The sequence below is a fragment of the Heterocephalus glaber genome, unplaced genomic scaffold (assembly GCF_053883595.1).
Source record: "Heterocephalus glaber isolate CG9 unplaced genomic scaffold, H.glaber_assembly_v1.0 deba00001687, whole genome shotgun sequence".
NCBI lineage: Eukaryota > Metazoa > Chordata > Mammalia > Rodentia > Bathyergidae > Heterocephalus > Heterocephalus glaber.
In genome coordinates, this window is record NW_028258412.1 from 27,416,774 (window position 1) to 27,429,582 (window position 12,809).

The window sequence follows — 12,809 nt, forward strand, 5'->3', positions numbered from 1 at the left end:
CCCGTGTCTGTCCAGCTCATTCTCCAGGGCCCACAACTAGAAATAGGCATTTCCTTCCCACTGAGCCAGTTGCTGGGTAAATCTTTGTGTCTGGTTGGGGCTTTTGGTCTCTGTCTATGGTGAAAGACCAGTGAGCCAGCTGGGCTTCCCGCCTCAGCCCTGTCCAGAGGAGCTTGCGTCCTCTTTGCCTTAGGAGTGTGATCTCTTCCTAGCACCTTCTGGATGCAGCATCCTTTGGCCGATATACACAGCCCTTGATCCCCCTGGTTTCTGCCTCATTTCCAATCTGTGGAGATTTTGTCGGGTTTTGTTGTTATATTGTAAAAACAGGGCTAGGGATTTGGCTCAGTGGTTCCGCCGCCTGCCTCGCAAGCGCAAGGTCCCGAGTTCCATTCCTGGTATGAAAAAAACCAAAATATCTGAGATAATCTATATTGTAAAAATAAATCCTAAAGTTATTTATGTTAGTGGAAGGGAAAGATTTTGCATAGCTTCACTTTGTCATCTTATTTAGATTATTAAAAAAATTATAAATATGTAATAGAATTTTTTTGGTATAGAATGAGAATTTTGACAAATGCTGTGTAATTTCACCTACATCAGGCTAAAACCAGTCCCTCATCCCCCGAATCTCCCTGTCACTCACAGTGCATTGACTGTGAGTCCCTCTAGCTCTTGACTCTTGTGGCGCCTGACTTCTTTGTCTGAGCACAGGGCGCTGCAGCATCACCTGTGCTGCTGAGTGGCAGTCGTTTGTTGCTTTTATTGTTGAGTAGTAGTCCAGGGCGAAGATGTGGCCCATCTCTGCATGCATTCACCCCACTCTGGCTCATTTCTAGATGTCTCTGTTAACGCATGGATGATCCACACTGAGAGATGTGCAAGCAGTGCAGACGTCTGCAGGGACCTTAGAGTGTCTCTGCCCGTTCTCCTTCTGTGCGACCTCCTCCCGGGGACTAAACAGGTTTTGGCAGGTTTTTCTCAGTACATCCGAACACATGTCCTGGGTAGGGTGATATCCCCTGTGGAGTGCAAACCAGTTTTTGGGGGGGCAGAAGAATCTCAAGTGGTTACTGTGGTTTGTTTCTCTGTGCTATTACACTTTCATGGGGAGAGGGATTAGAAAGACTAGAAACATCCCTGAGAGGTCACTGGGGAAGACGGGCAGAGCAGAGCCATGAGTGGTTGGAGAGCCACTGTGGTTGGTGCTGAAGCATCCTTCAGTTCTCTCACCCTTCTCCCCTGGGTGGAGGAGGAGGCCCTTCTGGTCCAGACTGGGGAGGGCCTCAGTCCCCAAGGCAAAGGGACCAAAGGCACCTTACCTTTCTGGGGGTGACAGGGACAGGCCAGGGCCTCGTGCAGGCCGGGCAAGTGCCCTACCACTGAGCTGCACCCCGCAGCCCTCCTCATGGTTCGGACTTTGGACCCATAGTCGATTTTTCCACACTACATTTTTATTAGTCCATATTGGTCATTACAAAATAATTGGTTTCATCTTGGCAGGTACATGCATATCGTACTTTGACACCCCCCCCCACTGCCTCCTTGCTACACCTGTTCTACGGTTTCACACCAGGGTGAGGGGTTTAATGTATATAATCTTTTTAATCTTTTTTTTTTTTTTCGTTTTTTGAGACAGGGTCTCACTATGTAGCTAGGTCGGCCTCAAACTCCCGGTGACCCTCCTGTTTCAGCGTCTGAGTGCTGGGATAACAGATGTGCACCACCGGCCTGTATAATATGTTTTGTTCATATTCATTCCCCTGTTGCCCACCCTTACCCCCACAGCCTGTTCCTTTTTTTTTTTTTTTTTTTTCCTGGTATCAGGGATTGAACTCAGGGCTTTGCACTTTCGAGGCAGGAGATTGAACCACTGAGCTAAATCCCCGGCCCACAGCCTGTTAATTAACTCAAAGGAAACGTTGGAGTACTTAGTCTAGCTCATTCTGTTGTCCACAATATCATCCACAAGGTCGGGGCTCTGTGATAATCAAAGGTATAACAAACCTTAGACAGTTCTGTAATTCAGTGTAATCCAGCTTTTAACATTCGGAATGTATGTATTTCAGGTACTGGTATGGAGCCTTTGTAGCCTGCCCTAGGATAGGAGAAAAATGAATGTTTTGTTAGCATGTAGGTCTTTTGTGTTGAGCTCTTAAGCTTGCTGGTACGCACCATCTGGCCTGACCATCTTATACAGAATTTTTTGTTGCGTTTTTTGTTTTTGAGTCAGGGTCTCGCTGTGTAGTCCAGACTGAACTTGAACTCACTGTGTAGCTCAGGCTGACCTCGGACTCACAGTGATCCTCTTGCCTCAGGCTCCTACCTGCTGGAATTACAGGGGTGCACCACCACCATTCCCAGCATTTCATGTCTTTTTTATTTTTGTTTTTATTTATTTATTTATTTTGGTACCGGGGATTGAACTCGGGTCCTTGGCTTGCGAGGCAGGTGGTGGAACCACTGAGCTAAATCCCTGGCCGTTCATGTCATTTTTAAATGAAAACTTTCAAAGATACACGAAGATTGATGGACTTTTACTGTGAGCACTTGTGTACCCACTGCCTACTTTGTCTAAAAAAAGTCTATAAACACTTCCCATTTCTGCTCTATCACACGTCTATCTTTTTCTTTTTCTTTTTCTTTGCAGCAGTGGGATTGAACTCAGGCCCTTCATACTGAGCTACATCACCAGCCCTTTATAATTTTTTTTATTTTTAAACAAAGCCTTGCTAAGTCACGGAGTTTTCCAGGCTGGGGTTGAACTTGCAATCCTCCTGCCTCAGCCTCTCATAATGCTGGGATTACTGATGTGCACCACCACAGTGAAACTAACTTTTGTTCTAATACAGTAGAAAGTGAAAGTGGTGTGGTTTTTTTGTTTGTTTGTTTGTTTTGGTACCGGGGATCGAACTCCGGTCCTTGCGCTTGCGAGGCAAGCAACGGAACCACTGAGCTAAATCCCCGGCCCTAAAAGTGGTGTTTTTAATGTTATAACTTGTTTGCTTTTAATTTTCTCAGGCAGAAGTGATTATTCTGTTGTTTGGTGTCAGATTGCTTTCCAGGAACTCAGAGAGGGCTTGAAAGCAGCTGAGGATGAGGCTGCTCGTGGGGCTGGGCAGCCCCGTGTGGGATGATGGAGGGTGAGCCTTGTGGTGTCGCTGTCAGTGCTGTGCTGCAGGGTTTCCATCCCCACTGTGGCCTGGCCCTCCTTGGGCTGCTTTTACATAGTGGGGATGTGGTAGCCAATCCTAGCCGGCAGCCCCAGGCCCACTGTGCACCAGTGGGGAACAGTTCTGCCTGTGAACCTCATCCCTCTTGCCTTTCACAACACAGTGAGATATGTCCAACCTAGTTAGACTGGCTGTTACCCAGAAGACAAAAATACCAGATACTGGTAAGGATGCAGAGAAGAGGAAACCCCAGTACATTGTTGGTTGGAATGTAAATTAGTATGGTCACTATGGAGAACAGTATTGGAGGTTCCTCAGAAAACTAAAAATGGAGCCAGGCTTGGTGGAGCATACCTGTAATCCCAGCATTCTGGGAAGCCAAGGCAGGAAGATTGCAAGTTTGATCCCAATCTAGCAATTTAGCAACTTAGCAAGACCCTGTCTCAAAATAAAGGAAGAGCTAGGGATGTAGCTCAGTGTGAAGGCCCTGACTTCAATCCCCATTACTGCCAAAAAACAAACCCCAAAATAACTAAGAGTGGGGATTGGGGCTGTAGCTCAGTGGTACAGTGCTTGCTTAGTATGCATGAAGCTCTAGGTTCCATCTCTAGCACTGTCAAAAGGCAACAAAAGCCAAACAAAATCTAAAAATGGAACTGCCACATGATCTAGCAGTCCCTCTCCTGAGTTATATCTAAAGGAAATGAAATCAGCATATCAAAGAGACACCTGCCCACCCATGTTTACTGTGGCAGTATTCACCATAGCTAATAACGGAATCCAGTTCAGGTGCCCATCAGTGGGTAAATGGATAAAGAAAAGGCAGGGATGTGTGAGTGTATGTGTGTATACAGTGGAGTGTTACTCAGCTGTAAAGAAGAATGAAATCCTGTCATTTGCTATACAATGGATGGAACAGTAGAGAGCAGAAATTCCCGACCCCAGGGCCCGGACTGGTATCAGTGATGGCGTGTTAGGAGCTGGGCCACATAGCAGGAGGTGAGCAACAGGCCAGCAGCGAGCTTGCATCATCTATTCTCAGCAGCTTACAGCCTGTCATCCCATTACTGCTCACAGCTCCACCTGAGCTCTACCTTCTGTCAGGTCAGGAGTGACATCAGATCAGATTCCTAGACGAGCACCGATCCTGTGACTCTTGCTGTGACCCAGGTTTCACTTCCTTGTGAGAATCTGAGGCTGAGGATCCGGAGTGGAGCTGAGGCAGTTACGCTAGTGCTGGGAGCAACAGCCGACACAGATGAGCGTGAGCACAGGGGCTCTGCTGCACAGAGACCACAATAAGTCAGTCGCATGCAGACAGCAAGTGACAGCAGAGCTGCGTCCGTGGCAGCTTTAAGTCAGGAGCCGACACTTATTTTAGTCTGTGTGTGGCCTTCCTGTGTTTCACTTAATGTTCCCACCTGTGCCTCTCCTCACACTGCATGCTTGCCTCAGTCACAGTTTTGGGAGCCCACAGCTAACCCTGGCCAAAAGGAGAAAAAAACAAACATCACCAGAGAGCTTCTCAGGAAGGGGAAGGACCCAGTGATGAGATGGCAGAAGACTCCAAGAGTGCAACGAAAAGAAGCTGCACTTAAAAGAAAATACAGTACAGCTGGGGATTCAGCTCAGTGGTTTCCCCGCTTTCCTTGAAAGCACAAGGACCAAAGTTTGATCCCTGGTACCAAAAAAAAAAAAAAATATAGTACCAAGAAGCCCACTTAAATTCTGGGTTCGGGGCCGGGGATTTAGCTCAGTGGCGCCGTGCCTCCCTTGCAAGCCCAAGGTCCTGAATTTGATCCCCGGTACCAAAAAAATTCCAGGTTCGTTGCAACAAATGATTCCCACTCTCCAAGCCTGCTTGGTGCAGCACGCAATGCTCAGACCTCCAGTGAAGCTGGGAAAGCTTCAGCACTGCTTACACAGGGAGACCAAGCACCCTGCATCAAAGCACTTGACTTTGGAGTTTTCCAGAAGAAAAACATGAACAGCAAGAACAGAGTGGCCTGAGGCCCCGCGGGCACCATCAAATGTGGCTGCCACACTGTGAAGGCCGGGAAGCCTTTGCTGTGGGCCGGCAGCTGGTCCTGCCTGCTGCCCAGGACATTTGCTGGGAACTCTGAGGAGGGGCTGCTGTTGAACGGCGACTCGCATTCCTGTCGGCAGCACCATCGCTAGATGATTGCTGCACCAGCATGGGACATCAAGACACAGGTGTTAGGGTTAGCAAGTTGCTGTGCCCCCCACCCCGGTCCAGGCTGATGCGTCTTGCATGCGGCCAACAAGGCAGCACTGCTGGTCTTGGTGCGGTAGATTGTTCAGGAGGATGTGCACGAGGTCGTGTCACGTGTGCTTCTCTTGGCAGCCGACACCACGCTGCAGAGCCATTCAAGTCTTTGAGGCCCACACGGCTGGAGAGCGGGACTGGTCTCTTGGTGAGTGGATGCCGTTCTGCTTCTGGGCCACGTCTCGGGGGTTGCTTCTGAATGTGAGTCTGCACACTGTGTATTCCGTAGAGAAATGCTGCCTTGCTGGAAAACCTCACCTGGATTGACCAATGTCTTGCAGGACATGACGGAAATGATGGACCACATTAAACTACAAGCCCTTAATTCATGTCAGTTGGCACAGCTCTGTGAGAGATGGACACAGAGCACACGCGTCTCCTCTTACATACAGAAACGGGGTTGCTTTGTCTTTCTTAGACGTGAACTCACTGTGTGGCCCAGGCTAGCCTTGAACTCCTGTAGCCTAGGCAGTCCTCCTGCCTCAGCCTCCCAACTGCTGGGATCACAGGCCTGTACCATACGCCTGGCAAGGTTCTTTCTGAAGGTGGACCACTAGCCAGAGTTCCTGAGTTCAGAGATTTGTTTTGGAAAAATGGTCACCCCGGCAGCACATTTCAGTGACGTGGAATGGTTTGCAAAACTTACTTGTGTGCCACATTCTACTTGCTCAGCGAACTCAGTCTGTCACTTCAGGGGAGAATGACAACTATGTTCAAGTTGTTAGATAAAGTGGCTGCGTTCAAAGCCAAACTGGATGATGCGGGTGATGCGTGGGCACTGGGAATGTTGGCATGTCTAAGACATGAGCCGAGATTGTGAAAGAGACTGAGTCAGGGCCTTCTTTCTCCAGCTGGTGCATGGATCATCTATCGCAGCTTTCAGAAGAGTTTGAGTGTTTTACTCCCCAGCCTCAAAAGAAAGACCCCTGAGCTAGAAAGAAATGGATCTGGGACCCACTTGTGAATGAGCCAGGTGAATGGACTTTGTTGGTGCCAGGAGAGGATCGACTGCTTGGATTGCAGATGACTGACCTTAAAAAGCGTGTTTGAAGTCAGGCATTGTGGTACATGCCTGTAATTTCAGCACTCAGGAGGCTGATGCAGGAGGATTGTTGGAGATTCAAGGCCAGCCTGGGCTACATAGTGAGACCCTGTCTGAAGATCAAAAAAAAAAAAAAAGCAACAAAAAGTATGTTTGAGGTAACTTCAAATCTCTACATGTTCTGGATTAAAGTCAAAGTGTAATACCCTAAGATTGCCACAAAAGCACTGAAAAGCCTGCTTCTGTTTTCAGCATCCTGTCTTTGTGAAGCAGAGTTTTCTGCAGTGCCAGCAACTAGAACGAGATTACAGAGTTGATTGGGTGTAACACACTTTCGTTGTCACTGTCCCCCATCACTCATCAGATGTGACCACCTAGTTTCAGGAAAACAAGCTGAGTCTCTCACTGATTCTGCATTGTGGACCCCGTTCCCCCAGTTGTCTTCCATGAAACTTTATCTTTGGTGCCAAAATGATTGGGGAGGGCTGCTACAGAGAACATAAGTGAGATGAGCCAGACACAGGCAGTTACCACATAGTTTCACTCTGCGTGAGATCCAGAAAGATGATCTCGTGGAAGTCAAGAGGAGGACCACGCTCTCCTGAGACAACGAAGCAGATGGGGGAGGGACAGGAAGACCTGGTTCTGTGTAGCTCCTCTGCAGCAGCTGAGGGGCCTTTCAGAGTAGCTGGTAGAGATGATGGATGAGGACGTACAGATCCTGACCACCTGCAGTGATGGTCACACCTGCCAGATGAGTCCGTACAGGTCCTGTGTCAGGAAAGCTGAGCTAAAGTAAGACATGTGGCCAGTTAAGACCTTGCTTAGTCATTGGTCATGTGCCGCTCCTGTTGGAGTATCTGCACCTTATTTTTTGGAAACACTTTTTCATAAAGTTTCTCTATAGTTGTGTTTATTTCTCTAACTCAATTATAAGCTCACTGAAGTCAGGAACCATTCTATTAAAGAATCAAGGTATAATTCACTAACAGTAAAAGTTGGTGGGTTTTACTCTGCAGTTCTGTGTGGTTTTGATCCTTTTTTCGTTGTTGTTTTTTTTGGTACCAGGGATCAAACTCGGGTCCTTGTGCTTGCGCAGCAGGCGGCGAAACCACTGAGCTAAATCCCTGGCCCAGTCCTTTTTTCATCTTGGTGTGATCAGGGTTGGAAGTCAGCTGTGAAAACAGCTTCCTGCCTCCCTCAGATCGGTCCTGTCCTGTCCTGTCCTGTCCTGCCCTGCCCTGCCCTGCCCTGCCCTGCCCTGATCCCTGGCCCTGTGGTTTTGCCTTTTCCAGAATGTCCTGCCAGTGCCCATGGTGTGGCCTGAGCTGGGCGGCTGGTTGTGGCCTCTGCCTGCATCCCCGGTGCTGTGGTGACAGTAGCTGGCCCCTTGTGTGAGTACTACAGTTCGTCAGGTGGAGGTCAGTATTCACATTTTGATGTGTGTTAGTGGACTTTTAAAAGTTGATAACCTTTACATAGTAGTGATAAAGCTGTACAATTAATATCCTGCTTGTGTCACTTAGTGATGTATCTGGCCACGCTGGGCACACATCTGTAATCCCAGGTCTCTGGAAGGCTGAAGGAGGAGGACTGTAAGTTGGAGACCAGTGGGGCAATTTAGTGAGACTCTGCCTCAAAAATGAAAAAAAGGCTGGAAATGTAGCTTGGTGTGAATGCCCTGGATTCAAACCTCCGTGTGGGAGTGGGGGAATCTGTTTAGGTATTGTGGTGCATGCCTCTGAACCCAGAGGCTGAGGAAGGAGGATCGTGAATTCAAGGCCAGCCTGGATGACTATACAGCAAGACTTTGTTTTGTTTTGTTTGAGACAGGGTCTTCCTGTGTAGTTCAGGCTAGCCTTGAATACACTATGTAGTACAGTCTGGCCCCAAACTTGAGAAGATCCTCCTGTCTCACCCTCCTGATTGTTGAGATTACAAGCGTGCACCACCATGCCCCGCTAAGACTGTTTTGCAAAACAAAACTAAAATAGGAACACTTTCCATATTTATTACATATTCTCCATCTAGAACTGTGGTGATGAACCTATGGCATGCGTGGTGCAGCAGGGTGTTACCATTGAAAGCTCTAAGGTTCACCATCACTGGTCTAAACTTGGATGTTAAGTATTTCTGGTTACATCTTTGACCTTTTTTTTCCCCCATCAGTACTGGGCAGTGAACCCAGGGTTTTCACACTGAGCTACATCTTCAGCCCTTTTTATTTTTATTTTTATATATTTATATTTTACAGTGTTTTTAATTGGTGGATTAGTTTACCTAGGATAGATTTTCACAAGTAGGATTACGAGGTCAGAGGTGATGGGGGTCCTCTTGGTCCCTCTCACTTCCACACTACCGTCTGCACCTCAGCTTCCAAGAGGAGCTCCTGGCTTCCCCCCTTGCCTCCCATCTGCTCCTCAGCAGTGTGAGGAGGTAGAGCACCAGCCATCTGCTCTTGTGCCTCGCTCATGGGCCTGGAGAAACACTTTAGGTTGTGTTATATTCATTAGTAGCATGTGGAAGGGATCCAAATTCTCCTCTGAACTGTTTTCTTTTTTTTTTTTTTTTGAGACAGGGTCTCCCTTTGTAGTTCAGGCTGGCCCTGAACTCGCTATGTAGCCCAGGCTGGCCTCGAACTCGCAGAGATCCTCCTACCTCAGTCTCCTGAGTGCTGGGATCACAGGCATGTGCCACCATGCCCTGTCTGTCTTGTGCTTGCTGGGATTGCACCCAGAGCCTCACATGTACTGGGCGTGTACTGCTGAGCTCTACCCTCAGCCCTTTTGAATTTTATATGTTTGAAAATTTTGTCTTCAAATCTTTCTTTTCAGATACAGCTTTATTAGTTTTAGGATTGCAACTTGAATTTCCTTTCAAGACTTAGTATTTGATTTGTAGTCTTTTTTTTAATGGATGTTGGTGAAATTTGTTTTAATTTTTTTACATTTGATATAAAAGTTTGCTTCTAAAAGTTCATTATTTATTTTGATATGTGATTTGTGCTGAGAGTTTATGTTGAATTTTCTGAATATATCAGTGTGTTACAACATTTTGTCCCCAATTCTTAATTTCCCCTGGTTTTGTGAATGGTCATGTTTGAAAGTTTTTAATTTTTTTTTTTTTTTTTTGGTACCAGGGAGCAAACTCGGGACCTTGTGCTTGCGAGGCAGGTAGCAGAACCACTGAGCTAAATCCCCAGCCTTGAATTTTTAATTATCTTTCACTAGTACACATTTGTGATACACAGTGAGTGCATTTATCGTGGACAATTGGTACGTGCACCTATTGTGTCTTAAAGAACCACCACATCTGTGAGTTGCTTTTGACACTTCCCACTGATGGCCTGCTGCTCTGGGGTCTTGTCGGTGTAACCTTGAGCACACCTGTGTGTCTGCTCTGGCTTTTCTTCCGCTCTCACCTCCCCTCGTGATATTTGCTTTAAAAAGTCAAGGAGGAAGTTTCTTTGGAAGGCAGTAAGCACCGCAAGGAGGCAGAGGTCCCTGCAGCCCAGGGCGAGTCAGGGTGCAGTACTGGGCCTGCCTGGGTGGGCAGCACAGGCTCTTCCTCTCTCTGCTCCCTTTTTCCCTTCAGTTTGCTGATCTTGCCCGTGTCTTCAGCTCCATCTTCAGGGACTAACTGTCTGGTCAAACCTTGCCTTTCTTCTGGTTTAAATTCGTACTTGTTTGTTATGTATGCTAGGAATATACTTGTGCATTTGTAAATTGTATAATTTGATTTCATGTGTGCCACAGTTCAACTTGGGATTCAGGACTGGAAGAGTGCTATAAATTTTGTAGCTCCTTCAGGTTCATGATGTCAGGGTGTCAGGAACCCCAGGAAGGTGAGGAGCTGGGTATCCCCGACATGGCTGGAACAGCCGTGTGGTAGCACCTGCTCAGCCTGGCACCCACAGTGCACAGTGCAGTCCTTCATGCTCTGCTTCTCCTTCATGCCAGGAGGCGGCTGGCTCTGATCAGCAGCTGCCCTGGCGTGGGTGTGTCCCACCTCCCCTGGGGACCTGGCTCTGAGCTGGGTGCTGGTTGCCATCTGTCACTCACTTGCACCATTGTTCCTCCCGGGGTGAAAGTGACTTCTGTGCCTATGGCCTGTACAGAGATTGCAGAGCTGCCCTAGTCTGATGCTGGGTGAATCCTGCTCCATCCTCTCCTTCTCCATTGGGCCCCTCTGCTCTCACCATTGTCTAGCGCGCTCACTCTATGCTGTTGTGGAGTTCTGAGCCTCTGAGAAACTGGTATGACCTCACGTAGAGTCTGGGCTGTGTTGCGCGCCCAGAGGACTTGCCCAACAGTTCAGGCGAGGTCCTTGCTAGTTCCCTTCTCCTTCCCTGTGAGCCTCCTTTTCTTGCTTTTCTTCTCTTGTGCTCTTGTGGAGGGTTAGGGTCTGAGGCCATGCTTGCCTTCTGTCCTAGGACTTGATTCCTTTTTATCATGGCTCCTGTACTGACTGTCACCCTCCTAGGGCAGAGTCTCTTTGTCCCCCAGTAGCATGGCCCTGAAGCACGAGTGGCTCTGGTTTGTGGACTCGGCTTACAAGGGAATGTCTGGTCCCCCAGCCTGCTAGTGCAATCAAGGGTGCCGTGTTCTGGTGAAGTGGGGCAGAGTGCCTCGGGGTGCTACCCTCCAAGGGCAGAGGTCGGCAGATTGCTGTGCTGCGCGAGGAGCTAGAGAAGGCCTTTCTGGTCGGTCCTTCCCGCTGCAGCCTCCTGGCTGCCTGGCCTCCAGCCACTCATCTCCTGTCCCTCAGATGGGGTGGCTGTGAGTGTGAGGGACCTGGCTAGGAGTGAATGATTAAAATGCAGGGCAAAGGCACACAGGCTGTGTGAGGATCAAATGGTTAAACAACACCAAAAATTTAGATTAAGTGAGGTATGTTGTGTCTTTCCTCTTTCCCCAAGAAAAACTGCCTAGCCTTGAGACAGCTCCTGGCCAAAAACTGCTTTTTTCCTGTTTTTTTATCTTATACTGATATTCTAAATAAAAGCCAGAGGCTCAAGGTCCTAAGTTCTATCCCTGGTACCGAAAAATAAATAAATATAAATAAATAAATAAATAAATAAATAAATAGCCAGAAAGTTCTTGGCTTGTTGGCCCTTCTTCTCCTAGAGTCTCCCCGATGGCTGGGCACTCTCGGTGGAGAAACAGCCCCTCTGGGCCTCTTAGTGACTGAACTGAGTCTTTTCATCCTCCACGCCTCCCGTGGTCACTCACTGCAGCATGTGAGGGCTCATGGGTTGGGTGGCCTTGCATGGCACCCACAGGGTCAGCACTGCCATCAGCAAGGTTGACTGTGTGAGCAGTAGCTGCCAGGGTCATGCACCCGCACTCCAGGCCAAGTCCCAGGCCCTGGGCACAGCAGGGACTCACAGGACACTTTTCTAGTCTATGTTGAAAGAGATGGTGTCCAGTGTTGCCTCTATCCCTCCCCTCCCCAGGTGAGTGCTCTGCCTCTGAGCTGCATCCCTAGCCTGTGTTTTTCTTTTTGAAGGGCAGTTTCTATTATTTCTCTATGCAGAATCCCAGCCTTGTACATTTAACCCAGTTTAGGGCAGGCCCTTTGGCCTTTGCTTTTCCCAGCTTGGCATTTTGAGTGAGTCTGGGCCAGGACATTGCCTTCCCAGTGGCAGTGGAGTGCATCACTGTCCTGTACGCGGTCCCAAAAGCACCTCTGCCTCTCAAGGCAACATGACTGAAGGCAAGGGTGCTGCTCGTTTGCTGGAGATAGAACATCCAGCCTGGCCTTCCCCTCGGTGGTGCAGGAGGGCCCCCCATCTTACTGCATGGGTGGCCAGGAAGGCACCCAGCTCGTTCGAATCCACATCATGTGCAGTCTTCACCACATGACAGGATTGACCTCTGCTCCAAGGACTGGCCGTGTCTTGCTGGGGCTGTCCCCTTTTCTGGCAGCTTTTTTCCCTGTCCAGGCCAGTTGTCTCCATTCCATCTCAGGTCTGTCCTCTGGAGCCCACTCAGGCAGCTGGGTGGCTCTTTGGGTATGCAAGGCTGGGGACAGTGAGTTTGCAGGAGGCACTGTCAGGTACCTTAGAGGAGAGCCCTTCCTTCCGTGCTACAGCTGGATGTAGTGGGATTGTTGGACATAGTGCGTGAAGTTCCTTTGGGGCTCAGTGTCCTGTTCACTGCTAAAATCCTTAGGCTTTTTCTCAAACAGGAAATTACAGTCTTGGTCTCGTGCTTCTTCACGACCCTGGCCTGGGGCCACCTTCTTCCCTTGACCTTTTTTTCTTTTGACATCTTGGGTGGTGAGGAAAGAGGGAAAAGCTGTCTGT

At 48.6% G+C, this 12,809-nt stretch overlaps 1 protein-coding gene across 24 annotated transcripts in view; it reads left to right on the top strand.

Annotated features, from left to right (window-relative positions):
- Positions 1-12,809, top strand: part of Ep400 (E1A binding protein p400) — a 106,575-nt gene that overhangs the window by 1,655 nt on the left and 92,111 nt on the right. For 3 of the 24 annotated variants that reach the window (XM_021257704.2, XM_087198044.1, XM_087198046.1), the window contains exon 2: positions 7,798-7,923. The exons of the other annotated variants lie outside the window; for them this stretch is intronic. The gene's annotated coding sequence lies outside the window, so the exon portion shown is untranslated. The remainder of the gene's footprint in view (positions 1-7,797; positions 7,924-12,809) is intronic. 24 annotated transcript variants of the gene reach the window in all.